Raw genomic sequence first — 22,713 nt, forward strand, 5'->3', positions numbered from 1 at the left:
AGGCGGCTACTCAGTTAGCCTAAGCTAACACTGAAGTTACTGCTCAAGCGGTGAGGGAGGCTAGGCCAAAGCAGTAGGAATGCGAGACAACAGTAACAGGATGAAGAGGCACAGTCCAAGACTATCTCCTCCATAACTAAGAAGAATAACACTTCATCTCAAAGTAAGAGTGTTACCAACCCGAAGGCCCCCTCCTAGGGGGACAGACGAAACAACGCCGGATATGAGGGTCAAACATCTGAGAGGCGTGCCAGGAATGGAAATGGCCGCTCAAAGTCTCAAAGTCATGTAGGAGGAGAGGCTCGGGGGCAGGGTCGCACTGACAAGTGCAAGGCGGACCTACCACCCCTACGCCCCCAGTCTCGCAAGGGAAAGGAACCAATGAACAACACCAATATCGTGTTCGATAGGCTTGTTAAAGATGCACAACCTCAGGATCTGAGGGAGGTCGTCAACAAGAGGACCAACGCTCAGGAGGGGGAACCAGTGACGTCTACCCCACCTAGAGCAGCGATCCCACCAGCAGTGCAGGCTCAAATAGATGCACTCGTCATGGCTATCCAAGGTCTGACAAAGAAACCTTCTGATATCGAGCTGGATCATAGAAGTGGGAATCCCTTTAGTGCTAAGATCCAAGCTGCTCGACCACCACCGAAATACAAGATCCCAAAACTTCCAACATACACTGGGAAGGAGGACCCAATACGACACATTGGAAAGTTCGAGGATCAGATGGAGTTACTCGGTGTAGAGCATGATTATAGGTGCAAGGTATTCCCTTCCACTTTCTCTGACTCAGCTCAGGAATGGTATTGGAAATTCAAACCTGGATCCATCATTTCCTAGGAGCAGTTCAGGAAGGAATTTTGCAAGGTCTTTAGTGCCAGACGGATTAAAACAGTTTATGCCAATCAGCTAGCTGACATCAAGAAAGGGAAGGATGAATCCCTGAAGGACTACAACCAAAGATTCATGAGAGAGGAAAACTGAGCCTCCATAGTAGGAGATGAAGGGAAGTCCGTTGCCATCTTGGCCGAAATAATTTATCGTAGTCCTTTGTGGGATAGCATACACAAGAACCCCATCAACACCTTGCAACAGTTCCAAGATCGAGCAGACAAATACATGAAGCTAGATGATGCTATCATTAAGGATGAAAAAGACATAAACCATCCGACTCCTATCAAGGAAAACAAGAATGGCGCAAACCCTCAGGGCAGCAGTGGGGGCAACGATAAAAAGTGGAGTACCTCAGGGGCCAAGCAGGGTGAAGAAAAGAAGGCTAAGTCAACACTAACTGGCAAACAGCCTAAGCATCAGCCCTACCTGCCAAGGTTCACCAATTATACTATCCTGACTACATCAAGGGTCGAGATTTACTTGGAAACATACTAGGAGGTACCATACCGAAAGACACCACCCTTGTGTTCAGAAGGAAAGAGGGAAAAGAATAAGTTTGGTTGTTTCCATAATGATTATGGGCACGACACAAAAGAGTGCAAATAATTGAAGGATGAGATAGAGTTTCTCCTCCGATCAGGAAAACTCTCGAGGTACAAAGCTACCATGTAATGACCCAACTACTCTAGACTTTGGACCATTAACGAAAACCATACATACTAATCTTTAGTAAAACTTACAAGTGAAAAAGACCATACTTTATTAAAAACTTGAAAAAAACCAACGTTTAAACTTACATAACTCAAAGCAGGATATGGGATCCCATTGTTTTAAAAAGAAAAACATATCTTAATTGAAATGAAAAGAGATTACATAAATAGTGCGGGAAAATACATGTAATCCATAAATAAAATACTACATCCTCGAAATCGAACTCTCGACTCCTTGAATCCATTCATCACCGATACACATTCTCCCAAGCATCCACGAATCTTACCCGCCACTATAGCTATTTTCCTGCACATATAAACAAAAAGAATGAGCCTAATGCCCAGCAAGGAAAATCTAACACATAGTTCATATACATAAATTTCATAAGAAACATAAAAACATAACATAACACTTTTATAATACATATACTATAATGGCCATTATTACTTGGGTTCCCATAGACCAAACAAGTCATATGCCCATTAGATTAGTGGGGTCCTAACTAGCTAAGTAGGTCATATGCCCATAATCTATTTGGGGTCTTGTTAGTCATATGGGTCATATGCTCAAGCCTACATACATACATATCATAACACATTTCATATCATAAAAACATAAGATAACACATATAAAACATATAACATATGAATTCTATCCTATTTTCCTTACCAAAATACCGGGATAAGAGGACAGAGGTGGGACTTTGGAACACTCCTAAGAACCATTTGAAAAGGAGTGAGTATAGTGAAGAAGAGAAATGAAAGGAATGGAAGGACTAAACCATTGAGAAAATACTTACCAACAACTTATGTGCAAGTTCTTAGATTTCCTAACCAAAATAAGAATAAGGTTAGAATAAGTAGAAGACTATGAGAACTTTTAAAGAAAAATTACAGAAACGAACTAGAGTTTGGGTTACCTTGAAGACTTGTAAGACCAATCTAAACCTCGAACCGAAATACTATAAATCCTTACTTTCCCAAGTGTTTGATAAGCTTATGATGATCAAGCTTATGATTTCCCCACCCAAGTGTTTACACTCTCACACTCACCTAGCAACTTGCAGCCTCTGAACTTATAGCAAAAGATGAAAAATGGATGGGTACTAGGTCCTATTTATAGAGTTTAGGAATGAAAGGATCTTAATTTAACTTGAATAAAAATAATGGCTTTTTAGGTGAAAATAATTTGAATAATCGTTTAGCAGAGGCTCAAGACTCGTTCAAAAAGGTGTTGGACTTATCAAAAGGTTGAATGGTTGAATGGAAAACGAATTCAAAAGCATTCAAAATATGCTGAAGGAGGCGATATATCTCCCCCTATAGGCGATATATCGCCTGGACCATTATGCCCGAGGCAAACGTGCATCGTTTCGTGTTTTCCGTATCTACGTGCTGCGATATATCGCCCCCTATAGCTGCGATATATCGGCATTCGCTGATTATTTAAACACGAAATTACACATTTTTAGCTTAATTCAAATTGAGTAAAAAGCCTTGACTAAGCCTTCAAACGTATTCAAAGTTGCTGACTGACCTTAGAGCATTCAAACTTTACCCTTATTAAATTTAATCCTTAAAATACTAAATCCTTAATCACCCATACATAACATGTGCTTAAAATCCTATTGGTTCTTAACTAAACCTTATTGTATAATAATTATTATCCTTAATATCAGTCATATTAATCAAACCTTAGGTTAACATTAATATTCTTAAACTATAGGTTAAACTTAGAAAATCTACAAGTACTACTATGAGTGTCCAAATAAGTCCCGGTCTGAACCAAAAATCCACAGTTATAAAGATAATACTATAAATACTATAATACTACTATCTAACTAGCTAAGTAAATTCTTGGACTCTACATACCAAAACCTCGAGTAGGAATCCAAAGTTCCGAAGGCAGACGAGTCCACCACTGGAGCCACTGGTCATAGACTTCACATTGGATACCATATGTGTGGGGGGGGGGGGGGGGGGGCACATAGCAGGCAACAGTAACAATGCTCGTGAGTGATATGCAAGGACCCTAAGACCTGAGGTAGGGGAGTCTTCCCAGTTCATGGCAATCGAGGAGCGATCTCCAAAAAATCCGAGGTATGAAAATGAAACTCTCACTTTTACAGAGGATGATGCCAAGCACGTGAGGTACCCCCATAATGACCCTCTGGTCCTTACCATTCAAATCGCCAATGCCCGAGTGAAGAGATGCTTGGTGGATATGGGAAGCTCAGTAAATATAATCTATAAATCATCCCTCGAGAAGATGAAGCTCATGGTCAAGGACCTGACACCGTGTTCCCAAGTGATATATGGGTTCAAGAGAGAATGTCTAGCACCAGCAGGAACTATCAAACTACTGGTCACGATGAGGGATGCCCCCAGGCATGAGACTACGATGATAGAGTTCTTGGTGGTAGATTGCTCATCGACTTACAATTTAGTGCTCGGGAGACCCCTCCTGATGGCATTACACGCAGCAGTGTCTATCTGGCATCTATCTTTGAAGTTCCCCACAAGCGCAGGGCAAGGATGCATACAGGGTAACCAAAAGGACGCACGAGAATGCTATAATGTGTCAGTGGTCAAGGCAAAGAAAGGACCATGCATAAACAACATGGTAGTAACCTGCTACGAAGAGAATGAAGGAACTGACGAGGTTCTCAACACGGAAGTTGACATTTAAAGAAACATTCTACTAGTGCTGGGGGATCCTTTTAACGAAGATTTATTATTTTAGCAAGTTTCCCCAAGCTAGGGAAACGACATCGATCCTCGCTTTGGGGATGATATCAGGGGGGTAAGACCAGTCGAAGATCTTGACGAAGTCCTACTAGATGAGGAGGACCCGACTAGGTAATTAAAGCCGAGAAGGAGCTAAAGGTGGAAATTAAGGCACGGTTGGTAGAATTTTTGAAGAATAACCAGGACATCTTTGCCTGGTCACATAAGGATATGGTTGGAATTTTTCCATCCGTGATAAGACATGTCCTCAATGTGGACAAGAACTACCCACCGCTGCAACAAAAGAGGAGACTGCTTGACAAAGAGCGATCTCAAGCCTTGAAGAATGAGGTCGAGCGAATCAAGGAAAACGATTTTATAAGGGAGGCCTACTACCCAAATTGGGTATCAAACCTCGTGCTGATCCCAAAGCCAAACGAGATGTGGAGAACATGCATGGACTTCACAGATCTGAACAAGGCCTGCCCCAAAGACTACTTCCCACTACCCAGAATAGACCAACTAGTCGATGCAATTGCAGGACATGAAATACTCTCATTCATGGATGTGTATTCTGGGTATAATCAAATAAGTATGTACCCTCCCAACAAGGAGCATATCAGCTTCTGGACAGACAATGGATTGTATTGTTATAAGGTGATGTCATTCGGCTTGAAGAACGCAGGAGCCACCTAACAACATTTAGTGAATGGCATGTTCCGAGACTTGATTGGCAAAAATATGGAGGTATACGTCGATGACATGTTGGTCAAGTCCAAAGAAATTGGAGGGCATGCTCGAGACTTGGAGGAATGCTTTGCAATACTTAGAAAGTAAAGCATGAAGTTAAACCCTCTTAAGTACTCATTTGGAGTTAGTTCTAGTAAGTTTCTTTGATACATTGTCAATTCATGAGGAATCAAGGCTAACCCCGAGAAGATCAAAACATTGATCGACATGAAGTCACCTATCACAGTCAAAGAAATGCAAAGCTTAATAGGGAGAATAGCTGCACTAAGTAGGTTCATATTGAAGTCAACAAACAAGTGTGTCCCCTTCTTTAACCTACTGAGGGGAAGCAATAAGATCCGATGGACCGATGAGTGCGAGAAAGCTTTCCAAGCCTTAAAGGAGCATCTCGCTCAACCTCCCGTCCTAGTGAAGCCAATATATGTTGAAGTACTATTCATTTATTTGGCAATCACCGAGCATGCAATCAGCGCTGCTTTGGAAAAAGAAGAGAACAGGGTACAACACCCTATGTACTATATTCGTAAAAGGCTAATAGATGCAGAGTCTAGGTATCCCCCTCTTGAAAAGCTAGATTACTATTTAGGAATCGCCTGTCGAAAGCTGCGTCCGTATTTCCAAGCTCACTCGATCCGAGTCCTGACCGAGCAACCGCTGACACAAGTTCTTCAGAAACTAGAGGCCTTGGGACGATTACTCAAGTGAGCAGTGGAACTAAGACAATTTGATATCACTCATCATTCGAGGACGGCAATAAAAGGACAAGCATTGGCAAACTTCATAGTCAAAGGCACCAACCTTGAAGACCTTCCTACAAATCGGAGAATGGAGATACTGAGAAGGAAGGAGATACTTCTGTATGGATGAACACAACTCAGGCGTAGGAATCATATTGATTACTCTGGAGAATCACCAAATCCATTGCGCTCTCAGATTTGGATTCAACACTTCAAATAACGAAGTTGAGTACGAGGCATTATTAGTAGGATTACGCTTATCTCGGGATGTGCATGCACAGTCCCTGGAGATATACAGTGATTCCTAACTAGTGTTGTATCAGGTACTGGGGGAGTATCAAGCCAAGGGACTTAGGATGGTGCAGTACCTAAACAAGGTGAAGGACTTGTTGACACAGTTCAAGAGATACTAGATTACACAAGTCTTGAGAAAGCAGAATGCCAATGCTGATGCCTTAGCAAAGCTTGCCAGTGCCAAAGCTACGAACACCCTGATTGTCGTTCCCATCGAATAATTGGCGGAAAGAAGCATAGCCGAGCAGGAGGCAAATGTATTATTTTCAATTTATCTATGTAATAGTCATTGTGCTTCAATGAATGAACGAATTTATTTTCTTAAGTTTCACTTAATTATTTAAATTACGTTCAACAAGAAATAGGTCCTAAGACCTTGTTGCCAAATTAATGGATCATGTTCGATCTTGGTTCTTGAGGAGCCTATCGACCCATACGATCTAAAAGAGAGACATGTCCTAGGACCTTGTCACCAAATTAATGGAACATGTTTGATCTTGGTTCTTGAGGAGCCTATCGACCTATACGATCCAAAAGAGAGACAGATCCTAGGACCTTGTCGCCAAATTAATGGGTCAAAGAAAATAGCATTTCCTATTGATTTGTCCCTTGATATTGGAATGGGTGAAGAGTCAAAAGTTTTGGCAATTCCTCACGGATAGTATTCGATCTTGGTTCTTGAGGAGCCTATCGACCCATACGATCCAAACAAGAGACAGGTCCTAGGACCTTGTCGCCAAATTAATGGATTATGTTCAATTTGGGTTCTTGAGGAGCCTATCGACCCATACGATCCAAAAAAGAGATGGGTCCTAGGACCTTGTCGCCAAACTTTTTCATCATGTTCGATCCTGGTTCTTGAGGAACCTATCGACCCACACAATCAACAAGAGAGACAGGTCCTAGGACCTTGTCGTCAAATTATGGATCATGTTCGATCTTGGTTCTTGAGGACCCTATCGACCCTTGCTATCCAAACAAGAGACTGGTCCGAGGATCTTGTCGCCAATTTATTTGATCATGTTTGATCTTGGTCTTAAGGAACCTATCGACCTATACAATCAACAAAAGAGACTGGTCCGAGGACCAGTCGCCATTATTTGATCATGTTCGATCCTGGTTCTTAAGGAACCTATCAACCCATGCGATCAAAAAAGAGACTGGTCTGAAGACCAGTCACCATCATCGGATCATAATCGAATCTGGTACTTGACGGATCGATCGATAATTTGATCTAAGACTCGTTACAGGCTCGATTAGCCCATCTACACCTAGTTGGTCCAACTTAGACACTTCTGTCTACATTCATTATAACGAGAACACGAGAGATTACGTAGATCGTGATCGACACTTGCTACACAATCTGCATCTGTGTATAGGTATCATTACTACTGAGTATGAAACAATCACCCGACTACCAATGAGGGACAAGCATTTGCAGCTTGCATCATTGGGTGAAAAGGATAGTACTATGTGTCTAAACGCTCGAAGCAAGGCATGGTTAAGTAGCAAGTGACCAACGATTTTAAACCCATGATCACTTGGGGGCATATAGTACATACTGATCGGGGTATACACAAGCAATGAGGACGTGCCCTTAAGTACTAAGCCTACTCAAGTTTTTCCATGACATTTGTTCCACAGATATTCTGGAAATGCAAAAAACAAAAACAAAAAAGGCATTGGTGAAAAGACTCTAGTTAGGAATTGTGCCCTAAAAGCATATGAAGTAGACATTGTTTTAAGAAATAAATAAATAAATTGAATTTGTTATGCATATATTTTATGGATCATATTATTCTGTGATAATATTATGTAAATATAAAAAAAAATTCCTAAGTGCATATATGTGATCTCAAACATGTATTGGTACGGGAGGATTGTGTTTGAGATAAATGAACTTGAATAGTTCGGAGTAGAATAAAGTTATGGAATCTTTAGATTAATTACTGCAAGTACGGTTCACTAGTATTATGAATACATGTGATCTAGATCCGAATCACTAGTGTAGTAAGACACTTTAGTGGAGGTACTTTATATATTAGAGAATATAAAGCACTGAACCAGATATGTTTTTTAATACTTAGTTAAATACCGTTTGGAAGTATTAATTAAATATATCAACTGATGATCATATACAAATAGATCTTAATCCTAAAGTTACTATGAACTCCTGATTATGTTATATGAGTTCTTTGATTCACTCGTTAGGGTCTGTCAGAATGATAAGGCTATAAATTTTTGTTTTGGGAACTCATTAATGTAAATGGCTAGAGACATAGTATACAAATGTGGAATCTATACCTTCTCGTAAGAGATTGAATAATGGTTCTCTTAAGGATTGACTTTTGGGACTGAAAAAGTTATTGAACTCAAATTCATAATTTAGTTATGAATTAACCTTTACTAGTAAAGTCAATGGTACTTAAGGAAACAAGATATAATTAAAAGGGTAAACTGGTAATTTTATTCCCGATTAATTATGAACCATTATTAGAGGGTTAATTTGTATGCAATGATTATATCAATGGACGCTTTATTATTATAAAGTACTCAGTAAATAAAATGTCTATAATTACAAGAGTGCAGTCTCGTATTTATAGTGGAGTAATCATGAGATTAATAAATTAAGATTATTTAATTAAAGAGTTTAATTAATAATCTCAAATTTATTAGAGCTTGGAATTATAGGTCCATAGGTCCCCACAACGACTTTATGAACACTATTCAAGGCAAGAGTTGATATAAAGGGAAAAATGGTTGAAAGACATATTTAAGAAGAAATTTGTTATTCGGGCCAAATATGCAATTATGTGATAATAATGCTTAATTAATTAATTACAAACTAGTTGTAATTAATAAAATTAATTAATATTTAATTATTATGTAATATTTGAAATTATATTAAATAATTAAATTTATTTTCGAAATTATATTAAATAATTAATTAATTGTAATTTTCAAAATCATAATAAATTAAATATTTAATTTGGAAATTATTATTTAATTTAAATTGGTTTTAATTGATTGGTAGAATTAATTAAATATCTTTATTTGAGCGGGAGATAATAATCTGATAAGTTCAAATTAGATTTGAATTTAAAAGATTGATATTTATTCAAATAATTAATTATATTTGATAATTAGTTAAAAAGATAATTAATTCAAATTTGAATTAATTATCAGGTTGTTGGATTTTTATCTGATAAGGTCGTTTGAATAAATAATTAAATAATTATAGAAAAATCAAATATCCCTAAAATATAGGGTGGTACACGACACACATAGTCCATGGACTATGTGTGGTGTGGCGTGCTGCCCTTTGGCACACCCACATGGGGCCATTTTGTAATGAGCATGCCTTGGTGCTTGATCATTAGTCAAGTCTTGCACCAAGCAACCTCATGGGATAGGGTAGTGGCAGTTTTGTAATATTGCATATGTCTCCCAGACAAAAATCATATATGTTCCTGGGAATACTTTATTTCCCTAGAAGGCTCCTTAGGGGGAGGTGACCTGGTGACATAGGGAAGCACCATGGCCATCAGCAAATAGGGGCCAAAGCTGTGTACTCCCTTGCCCTATCAAGGCTATATATCAATGAAATAACATTTATCCATACTTGCCCCTTGTGCTTCCTTGTTGCTTATGTGTTACTTGTTTGTTACATTTGTTGGGCCATTGCGTGCCACTTGCCTTGTTGTGTGCTTTGTGTTGTGTGGAAGTTCCTAGGAATGACTTGCTTTGTGCTTGCTCATACTTCGTTATTCACCCGTTGCATGTCCGAGATGTGTATGTGGCTAACCGCTGAGTTTGTTTGCTTGTAGGTGTGTGTTGTAGGCTGACTTGCTAGCTTGAAGAGTCTGCAAGTGCCGCACGTTCCGTCTAGTTGGAGTACCCAAATAGCCGACCCATGACAGTTGGTATCAGAGCCAAGTTAGAAAGCGCTTGGCAAAAACACACTATGGTGAGCAACACTCAGAGGATCGAAGCTCTTGAGAAGCGAGTAGGGGAACTAGATGGCTTGGACGAGAGGGTCAGGGATCTTTCCTCTGCAAGTCAGGACTCGGGATCGTCTGATGCAAACAATCGCATAGCTGCGTTGGAGAAGGAGAATGATGTTCTTCTATCTAGAATTATCGCGTTGGAGAAAAGAAACACTCCAACAAGTACTTCTGTTTCCCCTCGGTGGGAAGAACGCATCGCGGCGGTGGAGCGCATGCTAAAGGAACAAGAAGTCTCAATAAATGACACGACGGAAGATTGCAGGGAGGCAGTCGGTGTGCTCATAGAAGAAATGGCTGAGCTATCTGCCAAGGTAAACCTGACTATGCGAGCGGTTGGGAATGCCCCTGCAACAGGGCCGATAGGTATGGAGTATGGCCGAGCCAAAGTACTCGAGCCGAGGCCCTATAATGGGGCCAGAGATGCAAAGGATTTGGAGAATTTCCTCTTTGACACGGAACATTACTTTAGAATCGTGCGGGCTGATTCGGAAGATGGAAAAGTTGCCATGGCTACCATGTATTTGTCGGGGGATGCCAAGGCTTGGTGGAGGACCAAGTATGATGACATAGAGAATGGCAGGTGTACGATCACATCTTGGGCGGACCTGAAGAGGGAATTAAAGACGCAATTTCTGCCAGAAAATGCAGCTTACATAGCTCGTCGCCAGTTAAGAGAGCTTAAACAAGTCGGGACAGTTCGAGAATATGTAAAGAGATTTTTGGGACTGATGCTTGACATAAAATACATGTCTAAAGTGGACAGGCTCTTCTGCTTCCTCGAGGGATTGAAACCGTGGGCCAAGCAAGAACTTCAAAGACAGCGGGTGTTTGATCTGGCCACCGCTCAAGCTGCTGCCGAACGCTTAACAGACTACACTCCGGAGAGCAGCCTGCCGAAAAGGGCTACTCCTCCAGCCAGCTCAAGTAACGCCGGGAGTAAGAAGTTTGGGAAGTCCTGACAGGGTAAGAGTGGGGGAGAGAAGAGGACAGCTGAGTCCAATTCTTCCAGTGGGACAGATGCTGCTACAGGGAAGAAGCCGCTAGCTTGTTGGATTTGCAAAGGCCCACACAAGTCGGCAGTTTGCCAATTCCGGGGCAAGCTGAATGCCCTCATCGGCCAAGAACAACAGGGCGAAGGAGAAGAGGAAGAAGAAGAGTACGTGCACATGGGCGCTGTCCGCCTGTTGAACGCTCTCAAGAAGCATGGCAAGAAAGGGAAGAAGACCCTGGGGAAAGGGCTAATGTTTGTGGATGCCGCTATCAATGGCAAGCCTACCAAAAGCGTGATGATTGATACTGGCGCCACCCACAACTTCATCTCTGAACTTGAAGCAAAGCGACTGGGACTAAAGCTGGAGAAAGATGCAGGCCGCATGAAAGCGGTCAACTCCAAAGCCTTGGCCACAACTGGCGTGGCTAAAGGGTTAAAAGTGAGAATCGACACGTGGGAGGGGCAGACTGACTTGGTGGTCGTCCATATGGACGACTTCGATGTAGTTTTGGGAATGGACTTTCTAACCGAGAAAGGTGCCATTCCAATTCCTGCCACTGGAAGCTTACTCATAATGGGAGAGACTCCTTCAATGGTACCTGCAAAGGTGAAACCACCCCCTGGTGTGAAGCTTCTCTCAGCTTTACAGTTCAAGAAGGGTGTGAGGAAGCAGGAGCCCACTTATGTAGCTGTACCCACTGTGTCCGAAGAAGTAGTGGAAGAAATTGTTCCACTAGAAATTACGAGGGTCTTAAAGGTGTACGGGGATGTGATGCCAAATAAACTCCCCAACGCCTTGCCGCCAAAGAGGGGGATTGATCACTAGATAGAGCTGGTGCCCGGAGCGAAACCTCCAACAAAAGAGCCATACAGAATGGCACCCCCTGAGCTAGAAGAATTGAGGAAGCAATTAAAAGAGCTATTGGAGGCAGGCTTCATCAGACCGTCGAAGGCGCCATATGGTGCACCGGTGCTATTCCAGAAGAAGCACGATGGGAGCTTGAGACTATGCATCGACTATAGGGCTCTCAATAAGGTGACAGTTCGCAACACATACCCCATTCCTCGGATCGCTAATTTGTTCGACCAGCTAAGTGGTGCCAAATACTTCACCAAGTTGGACTTGAGATCGGGCTACTATCATGTAAGGATTGCAGATGGGGATGAACCAAAGACTATGTGTGTTACTCGATACAGAGCATTTGAGTTTCGAGTAATGCCGTTTGGGTTGACAAATGCACCTGCTACCTTCTGTACACTAATGAACCAAGTATTCCACGAGTATCTAGATAAGTTTGTGGTGGTGTACTTGGATGACATCGTGGTTTATAGCGCCACGATAGAAGCGCATCAAGAACACTTGGCTCAAGTGTTTCAGAAGTTGAGAGAGAACCAGCTATATGTGAAGTGAGAGAAATGCTCGTTTGCACAGGAGAGCATCAAATTCTTAGGCCACGTGGTGGAACGTGGCCATATTCGTATGGATCTGGAGAAGGTGAGGGCAATCCAGGAATGGAAAGCCACCACAAACGTGAAAGAACTCCGCTCCTTCTTGGGCCTAGCCAACTACTATAGACGATTTGTGGATGGCTACTCAAGAAGGGCGACACCCTTGACCGAGCTTCTGAAAAAGGGTGTGATTTGGGCGTGGACTGACAAGTGTGCTGAAGCGTTCAGGAGTTTGAAAGAAGCCATGATGAAGGATCCTGTTCTTGCCTTGCCAACTATTAGCAAGCCCTTCGAAGTACAGATAGATGCATCAGATTATGCTTTGGGAGGGGTACTAGTACAAGAGGACCACCCGGTCGCATACGAAAGTCGCAAGCTATCTGAAGCTGAGAGGAGGTATACTGCCCAAGAGAAGGAAATCATCGCAGTTATACATTGCTTGCGAGTGTGGAGGCATTACTTGCTGGGGTCAAAGTTCGAAGTGAAGACGGATAATGCAGCTGTGAGTCATTTCCTTACTCAGCCGAAACTGACCCCTAAGCAGGCTCGATGGCAGGAGTTTGTGGCAGAATTCGACTTCCGTTTTGAGCATAGGGCAGGACGCTTAAACCAGGCAGCTGACGCCTTAAGTCGCAAAGCGGAGTTGGCGACTCTAAAGATCATGGCTAGCTTGTCGGATAGCGTGGTGAACACTCCACTCAAGGAACGCATTAAAGAAAACCTGGAGAAAGACCCAGTTGTCAGGACCATCCTGAAGCTCATAAAAGAAGGCAAGACTTGCCAGTTCTGGGTGGAGGATGATCTTCTGTGGGCTAAAGGGGGGCGCTTGTATGTTCCGAAAGCTGGAGATTTGCGAAGGACATTACTAAGAGAGTGTCATGACACTCTGTGGGCAGGTCATCCAGGGTGGCAGAGAACCCATGTCCTCTTGAAGCAGGGATACTACTGGCCACAAATGCGGGACGATGTAGTGGAGTACACCAAGTCCTGTCTGGTCTGCCAGCAAGACAAGGTCGATAGGAACAAGACACCTGGGTTGTTGGAGCCCTTGCGAGTCCCAAGCCGACCGTGGGAGAGCGTGTCGCTTGACTTTATCACCAGTCTTCCAAAGACAGGAGATTTAAGTGCGATCTTGGTGGTCGTGGATAGATTCTCAAAGTATGCAACATTCATCCCAGTGTCGAAGTACTGTTCGGCAGAAGAGACAGCCAGACAATTTTTCAAACATATTGTCAAATATTGGGGAGTACCCCAGAACATCGTCAGTGACCGAGATGGAAGATTCATGGGGACGTTTTGGTCCGAATTATTCAATCTCTTGGGGTCACAACTGAATATTTCCTCGAGCTACCATCCGCAGACAGGTGGGCAGACAGAAAGATTCAACGGGATGTTGGAAGAGTACTTGCGCCACTTTGTGAATGCCAATCAGAAGAACTGGCCGCAACTACTCGATGTAGCTCAATTTTGTTTCAACTCTCAAAAGAGTTCTTCGTCAAATAAGAGCCCTTTTGAAGTTGTTAATGGACAGCAACCACTGTTACCCCACACAGTGGATGAATATTGCGGTCGGAACCCGCGAGCCTTTCACTTCACAAAAGACTGGAAGAAAACAATAGAGATTTCCCGAGCTTATCTAGAAAAAGCCTCAAGAAGAATGAAGAAGTGAGCGGATCAGAAGCGCAGACCACTGGAGTTCAAAGCAGGTGACTTAGTGTTAATCAAGCTGAGGCCCGAACAGTTGAGATTCCGAGGGGACAAAGACATCAAACTCGTTCGCAAGTACGAGGGTCCGGTCTCAGCCATCTCAAAAGTTGGCCTAACTTCATACAAAGTCGACCTACCCGCTTGGATGAAGATACACCCGGTCCTTCACGTCAGCAACTTGAAGCCGTATCATGAAGATCCAGCCAATCCAGAGCGCAACCAGTCAACCAGAGGAGGAGTCAATGTTTAGCCAAGGAGCAAGCGTCAACCTGAAGAAATCCTGGCAGAAAGAACGGTCACCACTGACCGTAAAAAGCATAAAGAATATCTGGTAAAATGGAAGGGGCTCGCTGATGACGAAATCAGCTAGGAAAGGGCGGAAGACTTGAAGAAGCTCACGCAGAAGATTGAAGATCTACAAGCTACTTCGTCGAGGGCGCCGAAAGATTAAGTGGGGGAGAGTGTGGCGTGCTACCCTTTGGCACACCCACATGGGGCCATTTTGTAATGAGCATGCCTTGGTGCTTGATCATTAGTCAAGTCTTGCACCAAGCAACCTCATGGGATAGGGTAGTGGCAGTTTTGTAATATTGCATATGTCTCCCAGACAAAAATCATATATGTTCCTGGGAAGACTTTATTTCCCTAGAAGGATCCTTAGGGGGAGGTGACCTGGTGACTTAGGGAAGCACCATGGCCATCAGCAGATAGGGGCCAAAGCTGTGTACTCCCTTGCCCTATCAAGGCTATATATCAATGAAATAACATTTATCCATACTTGCCCCTGTGTGCTTCCTTGTTGCTTATGTGTTACTTGTTTGTTACCTTCGTTGGGCCATTGTGTGCCACTTGCCTTGTTGTGTGCTTTGTGTTGTGTGGACGTTCCTAGGAATGACTTGCTTTGTGCTTGCTCATACTTCGTTATTCGCCCGTTGCATGTCCGAGATGTGTATGTGGCTAACCGCTGAGTTTGTTTGCCTGTAGGTGTGTGTTGTAGGCTGACTTGCTAGCTTGAAGAGTCTGCAAGTGCCGCACGTTCTGTCTAGTTGGAGTACCCAAATAGCCGGCCCGTGACATGTGGCGTGTACTACACATTTTTCAGGGATAGATTTTTCACTTTTATTTATTTAATTAATTAATTTATGGAAAATTCAAAAGTTAGTTTTTAGATATTTTCATTAATGAGATAATTAATTAATCAAAAGATAAATTGTAAATTGGCTACAGATTTATTTTTAAATTTAAATATTTTCTATTTAAGTTAGACTTATCAGAAAATAAGAGTCACTCTATTATTCGATCTTAAAGAAAAGAAAGATACTTTTCTATCTCTCCCTAAAAAAGATAAAGAACCAATCTCAGGCCTATTCTCTTGATCTCATATGTTGAGTACATTAAGTTAAATCAGAAATTTACCATCCTTTATTCTCTAAGTTCCCACACACTTCTTGAGTTATAGAGAACGTTGTGGAAGATCTTGGTGTGAGTACCTGGAAGCAGCTTGGATAGGAAGTTCGTTCAAATTACGAAAAGATAGCAAGGACACTTGATAGGCATCAAGAGGTATGTGTTCTATTCTTTTCTTGCTTATGATTAATGTATGTATATTAATGGATCTGCATATTTAAAGGGAGTTTAAATATGTTACAAAATTTTGTTGTACACTAGGCCAACCCACCACTATTCCGCTGCGTATTAGGAAACTCGTTCCTAACAATTGGTACTAGAGCGGTCATTAATCTCTGCATACATTAATTACTGTGTGGGCATAATATGCATTCTTATGTTATTGTAATATGTGTGAATGGATGGATGTATGTATGATTAAAGTTTATTCTTAAGGGTCGTTAGTTATATGGTGTTTTGGGTTTAGGAATTGTTCTTAAATTTCTAGATTAAAAATTTTGTATATTTTTGCAAGTGTTGTAATTTTTCTAGAAATACCCAAGACACCCGACTTGCATTTATTTATTTAATTAGTGTTTATTTATTTAAATGTTTGAATGTGATTAAATTGTTTAATACTTTATCATGCATTTTTGACATGCCATATATATTACCCACACAGTATTAAAAATTATGCATGCAACTCATATGAGTAGAAACATGCCTTAGGATTGTCCTTTGTGATTATATGCTTTATGTGATGAACCATATAATAATAAATCTAGTTTTAACTAGTTCAAGAGCGGAAATAGATTTTAAAAGTTGTTTAATTTCTAGTATTTAATAACATTGTTTTATTCAATATTAAATGATATTCCAAGTAATTAAAGCAAATTAAAACTTAATATAGTTCTATAATTTTAATTTTGCTTAATTGGATTAGTAATTATTAGAATATCATTTGGTAAAAATAGATAACTTTATTTTTACAAACTAATTAAAAAACATAGGATGTTTTGAGAAAACACATATTTTAAAATAGTGAGTAGGAGAGGTAGTTATGACAATAAGTCTCATGGTCTCCATTATTAGTTAGCACCGAGGTAGCATGGAGAGGGCCCCACGACACCATTGCTTGTGTCCCCCTAAGGAAGTCTTATGACTGAGTTATTCTCAAGGCAAACTTCTTTTTTCAAGAATAGGATTTAATGATGTATTTCAAGTTTGACTAACCCTAAGGCACACTCTTGAGTTAAGTCATTGATCTAAAATAATGGGTAACACTCACAAGGTACATTAGGATTTCGAGCGGACTACTGTATTCTTGACCAAATAAGCGATTGTTTATAAGTCAAAAGAGAAATGTTGATTTGAGTTTTCACTTATAAATTTGAGAACCTGTCTCAAAATTAATTTGGAATTAGTCAGGCCTACCCTAAGGCTGGTCCATTAATGTTCAAATTAATTAATCGTGGAATTAGTAATTATTTTTTATGTGTTCTTTAACTATTGCATTCATGCATCATGTTTACTATTCCGAAAATTACTGATAATTATTATATGCATAAATTTATCTTTGTTTATTTATTTATTTTCAGCAATCATATCTAGCTCAAATCCTGTATCTTCTTTACTTGCAAATGAAAAGTTGACTAGTGAAAACTACATGAAATGGAAATCAAACTTGAACATTGTATTAATATGTGAGAACCACAAATTTGTCTTGACTGAAGAATGTCCTGAAGTCCCTCCCGTTACTGCTGCCAAAACTGCAAGGGAAAAGTTTGATGATTGGATCTTATCAAACAACAAAGCAAAGTGTTATATGCTTGCAAGTATGAGCGATGTGCTCAAAAAGAAGTTTGAGAACACTGAGAATGCTTATGATATCTAGGATTCCCTTCAAGATATGTTTGGGCAATAGTCAGATCAGTGCAGGCATGAGGCCACCAGATCCTACATGACCAAGAAAATGATGAAAGGAGTTTTTGTCAGAGAACATGTATTAGACATGATCAATATATTGCATGATGCCATTATCCATGGGGCAATCATTGATGAAAGGACTCAAGTAAGTATTATACTTGAATATCTTTTTCCAGCTTTTAAAGGTTTCACAACCAACTATGTCATGAACAAATTATCATATAACATGACACAGTTGTTGAATGAGTTACAAAATTATGAATCTCTTAACAAAGGTTCTGAGAAAGAAGGAGAAGCAAATGTTTCTGATTCTAATCCATCATCTTCAAAGACTAAAACCAAAAAGAGGAAAAATGGAAATGGAAAGGACAAGGAGAAAGAAAAAGACAGGAATTCAAAGAAGCCTAAAAATTCATCCAAAGGCAAAGAGAACAAGAACACCAAAAGCTCCAAAAAGAAAACCCCTAAAGGGACTTGTTTTCACTGTGGAGTAGATGGTCACTGGAAGAGAAACTGTCCAAAGTATCTCAATGACCTGGAAGAGAAAAAGAAAGGTAAATTTGATTTACTTGTGCTAGAAGTTTGTTTAGTGGAAGACAATTCCTCATCTTGGATAGTAGATTCAGGAACCACTAATCATGTTTGTTTTTCTCTACAAATTCTTAGTTCGACGAGGAAGCTTGCTGATGGAGAAGTGACTATGAGGGTAGGCAGTGGTCAGATTGTCTTTGCAGCAGCAGTGGGAACAGCCTGTCTGGAATTTGAAAAGAATAAATTTCTTGTTCACGTTCCTGAATTTTAAAGAAACTTAATTTCTGTTTCTATGTTGCATGAACAAGGTTTTAAAATTTGTTTTAATAATAATTCGATTGTTATTAAAAGATATGGTTTTAAGATATGTTCTACAAAATCTATTGATGGGCTTTATAAACTGCAAGCTAAAGAGAAATCTGCTTATAATTCTGAATTATTTAACACAACTAATCTATTAAATGACAAAAGATTGATTCCGATAGTGAAACATATCTATGGCACTTGAGATTGGGACATATTGGTCTAGACAGAATTAATAGGCTTGTAAAGGATGGTCCTTTAAGAGAACTATCTATTGGATCTCTCCCTGTTTGTGAATCATGTCTAGAAGGAAAGATGACCAAGAGACCTTTTGTCTGCTAAAGGTTCAAGAGCTATAGAACCACTTCAGCTGGTACATACGGATATATTTGCAGTCCACTTAATGGACAAGCAAGAGGAGGTTATGAATACTTCATCACTTTCATTGATGATTATTCAAGATATGGTTACCTATACTTAATGCAAATAAAATCTGAAACTTTTGGAAAGTTCAAAGAATTTCAAGCAGAGGCAGAAAAGCAACTAGGTAAATCACTAAAAGTTCTTTGATCGGATCGAGGAGATGAGTACTTGGATTTTGAATTCGAGGACCATTTGTGTGAGCATGGTATTCAATCCCAACTCACAACACCTGGAACGCCACAGCAAAATGGTGTTTCAGACAGACGGAACATAACATTATTAGATATGGTTAGATCAATGATGAGTTTCTCATCATTACCACTGTCATTCTGGGGATATGCAATTCAATGTGCTCTATACATATTGAATGTTGTTCCATCTAAGTCTATCCAAAAGACACCCATGGAATTATGGAATGGTTGTAAACCTAGTTTAAACCCTTTTCTCATTTGGGGGTGTCCTGCACATGAAAGGAAAGACCGGGAAGTTGGAATCACGCTCTAAAGTGTGCATGTTTGTGGGATATTCCAAAGAGACTAGAGGTGGAATTTTCTATAGTCCAAAAGAAAATAAAACATTTGTATCGACAAATGAAATTTTTCTTGAACATGACTATGTTAATACCCACAAACCTCACAGTAAGGTTGTACTGGAGGAGAAGGCCTCGAATGAAGTTGCAAAGTCACCAGCAACAACCAATGAAAAACGGCAAGAGGAAACTGCTAGTTCTAGTCAGAATAGTAAAGAGCATCGTCGTAGTGAGAGGGTTAGTAAGCAACCCACACGCTATGAACATGAAGTTCAAATGCTTGTGTCTGACATAAACAATGATGACCCATTGACATTTAAAGATGCAATGAATGATTCTAACAAGGACAAATGGCAAGAAGCCATGAACTAAGAAATGGAATCAATGTATTCCAATTCTGTCTGGGATCTTGAAGATCCACCTGAGAATATCAAAATCATTGGTTGCAAGTGGATATTCAAGAAGAAACGAGGGGCGGATGGGAAAGTAGAGACTTTCAAAGCAAGGCTTGTAGCCAAAGGCTACACACATAAATAAGGGTTTATTATGAAGAAAACTTTTCTCCTATATCCATGCTAAAATCTATTCGTATACTCTTGTCCATTGCTGCGTGCATGGATTGTGAGATCTGGCTAATGGATGTCAAAACAACTTTTCTGAATGGCTACCTTGACGAAACCATTTACATGTCTGAACTAGAAGGGTTCAAAGTAAAAGGTCAAGAGCAAAATGTTTGCAAGCTTCTTAGGTCCACTTATGGACTCAAACAAGCTTCTATATCTTGGAATCTTAGATTTGATGACATAATTAAAATGTTTGGTTTTGAACAAAACGTTGGCGAACCTTGTGTCTATAAACAAATCAAAGATGGTGTAGTATTATTCCTCATTCTTTACATTGATGATATATTACTGATTGGCAATGACGTAAGATCATTATTAAAGGTAAAGAACTGGTTAGCTGAACAATTCCAAATGAAATATTTGGGAGATGCAAAGTATGTTCTGGGCATTAAAATTCTTAGAGATAGACAGAACAGAACTTTGGTACTGTCTCAAGCAACTTATATTGATAAGGTGCTAGAGGATTTTAATATGCAAACCTCCAAAAAGGTTGACATGCCAACCCATTATGGAGTACTCCTTTCCAAGAAGCAGTGTCCCAAAACAACTCAGGAAGACGATGATATGAGACAATATCCCTATGCCTCAGCAGTAGGCAGTCTTATGTACACTATGTTATGTACTAGACCTGACATTTCTTATGCAGTAGGGATAGTCAGCCGTTATCAATCCAATCCTGGATTGAGTCATTGGATTGCAGTGAAGAATATTCTAAAATATCTTAGAAATACTAGAGATTATATGCTTGTATATTAATGTGGAGACTTGAACCCCACATGTTACACTGATTCTGATTTTCAATCAAACAAAGATAGTTAGATTTCAACTTCTGGATCAGTGTTTACTCTTGGAAGAGGATCAGTAGTCTGGCAAAGTATTAAACAAACCAGCATTACAGACTCCACCATGGAAGTAGAGTATATAGCAGCTTGTGAAGAAGCTAAGGAGGCTGTGTAATGCCCCAAATTTCCTAATAAGGTTTAGGACTTTGATTAGAAGGCCGGGAGGGCCATAATTGATTTATTATGTTATTAAATGATAATATTCATGTTTAGGTGCATTAAATGTGCATGTGAACACATTTCTGATTAATTGGGTGATTTTCATATTTTGGCCATTTCGGGCATATTTGGCAAATATGTGATATTTGTGTGGTGTTTTATTATTATTTGGTTATGCCAGGGTTACTCAGCACAAGACGTTCCTAGGAGGTAAGCTAGTGGGAAAGTCACAATGGGATTTATGCTTGACTCAGAATAAGTCAAGGGGTATTTATAGCACTACCGGGTTATTGGGTAATGGGAATTTATATTTGATTATAAATTGGGAGTTAGTAAGATCAGGGGGAAATTCTGGAGATTTTGACAATTTTGTCCCCGGGGGTGTTTTCGGGACCCCGAGCGTTAGGATTTGGTTGAGGCTACTTAAGCTTGAAGTAACCTTTTGAGAAATAAAAAGAACGTTCTCCCTCCCGCTAAGTTCCATTTTCGTCACCCGATCGCATTTTCGAAGGAAACTTGAGTTCTAGGACTCGGATTCAAGCGAGGATCGAGGCATAGTGATCCTAGGAAATATTAGAAGCTAATTACCCGGATGATTTAGTTGGAAATAACTCAATTAGAGGTAATTCAAGTTTTAAGTTCTAAGTTTTTAAAGTTTTTAAGCTTGAATTGGACTTTGTGTTTCGATATGTTTTTGACTGGTTTGAGACTTGGGTTTTGTTGGTTTTGGATGATGGGGATGTTTGGGAACTTTTATTTTTGAGTTTGGAGATGTTTGGATAGGTTTTTGGAAGGTTTTAAAATGAAGAAATCGAGGAAAAATGGCAAGTCTGAGGTTGTGTCGCGGCCCTGTTCTTGGGTGCCGCGGCCCAGGCTCGATGAAGCAGGTGGAAGATGTTGTGAGCTATGGGGGCCGCGGCACTGGGTATGGGGAGCCGCGGCGCTTTCCCCTAATGCTTCTGTTTTGGCTGGGGGTTGCGGCTCAGGGTGTTGGGGTTGCGGTGCTTAAGGGTATTTATGGCCGAAATGATGTTTTAACCTTGGGAACTCAAACCTTAGGCTTCAGGATCATTCCTACTACCCGGTTTAATGGGGTTTGATGTCTCGGAGGGTAGGTTTTGGTTTCGGGATTGGTTTTAGAACTGGAACTCATTGGATCACCGTTTATGGTTGTGACTAGGTTATCACTAGAGGATCGGAGTAAGGATCGTGCTTGTGGCTCATTTATTGGTAACCTGTGCTTGGACCAAAGGTAAGAAAACTGCACCCTGTGTATATGACATGCATGGTTATTCTTGATGCATGTTGCATGTTTAAATGAGATGCATGTGATGCACGAGAAACATGTGATTAGGTCATGCCATGAATATTGAATATGAGATTGTTCAGAGCTTGAGCCTCTATGTTTATGCATGATCCTAATTATGCTAGCAATTGTTAAGTAAGCATCATGAATGCCCTATATTTGGATATTTGACATATGATATATGTTTGGTAGCATTGCTTACTAGTGTGTGGCACTGACTATTCAGGATCGGCACTGGTCGCATATTACTGACCTAAGAGTCAGAACTGGCATAAGCGTCTTGAACGCAGAGCCGATAAAAGATTAGATCTAATCGATATCAGTGTTGAATGACTCTAGGAGCATTAATGCTGGATTGACCTGAAGGTCGATGAAAATTATAAGCGCTTGTCTAGTCTATGACTAGTTACTCA

This window comes from Humulus lupulus, chromosome 2, assembly GCF_963169125.1.
Source record: "Humulus lupulus chromosome 2, drHumLupu1.1, whole genome shotgun sequence".
Taxonomy (NCBI): domain Eukaryota; kingdom Viridiplantae; phylum Streptophyta; class Magnoliopsida; order Rosales; family Cannabaceae; genus Humulus; species Humulus lupulus.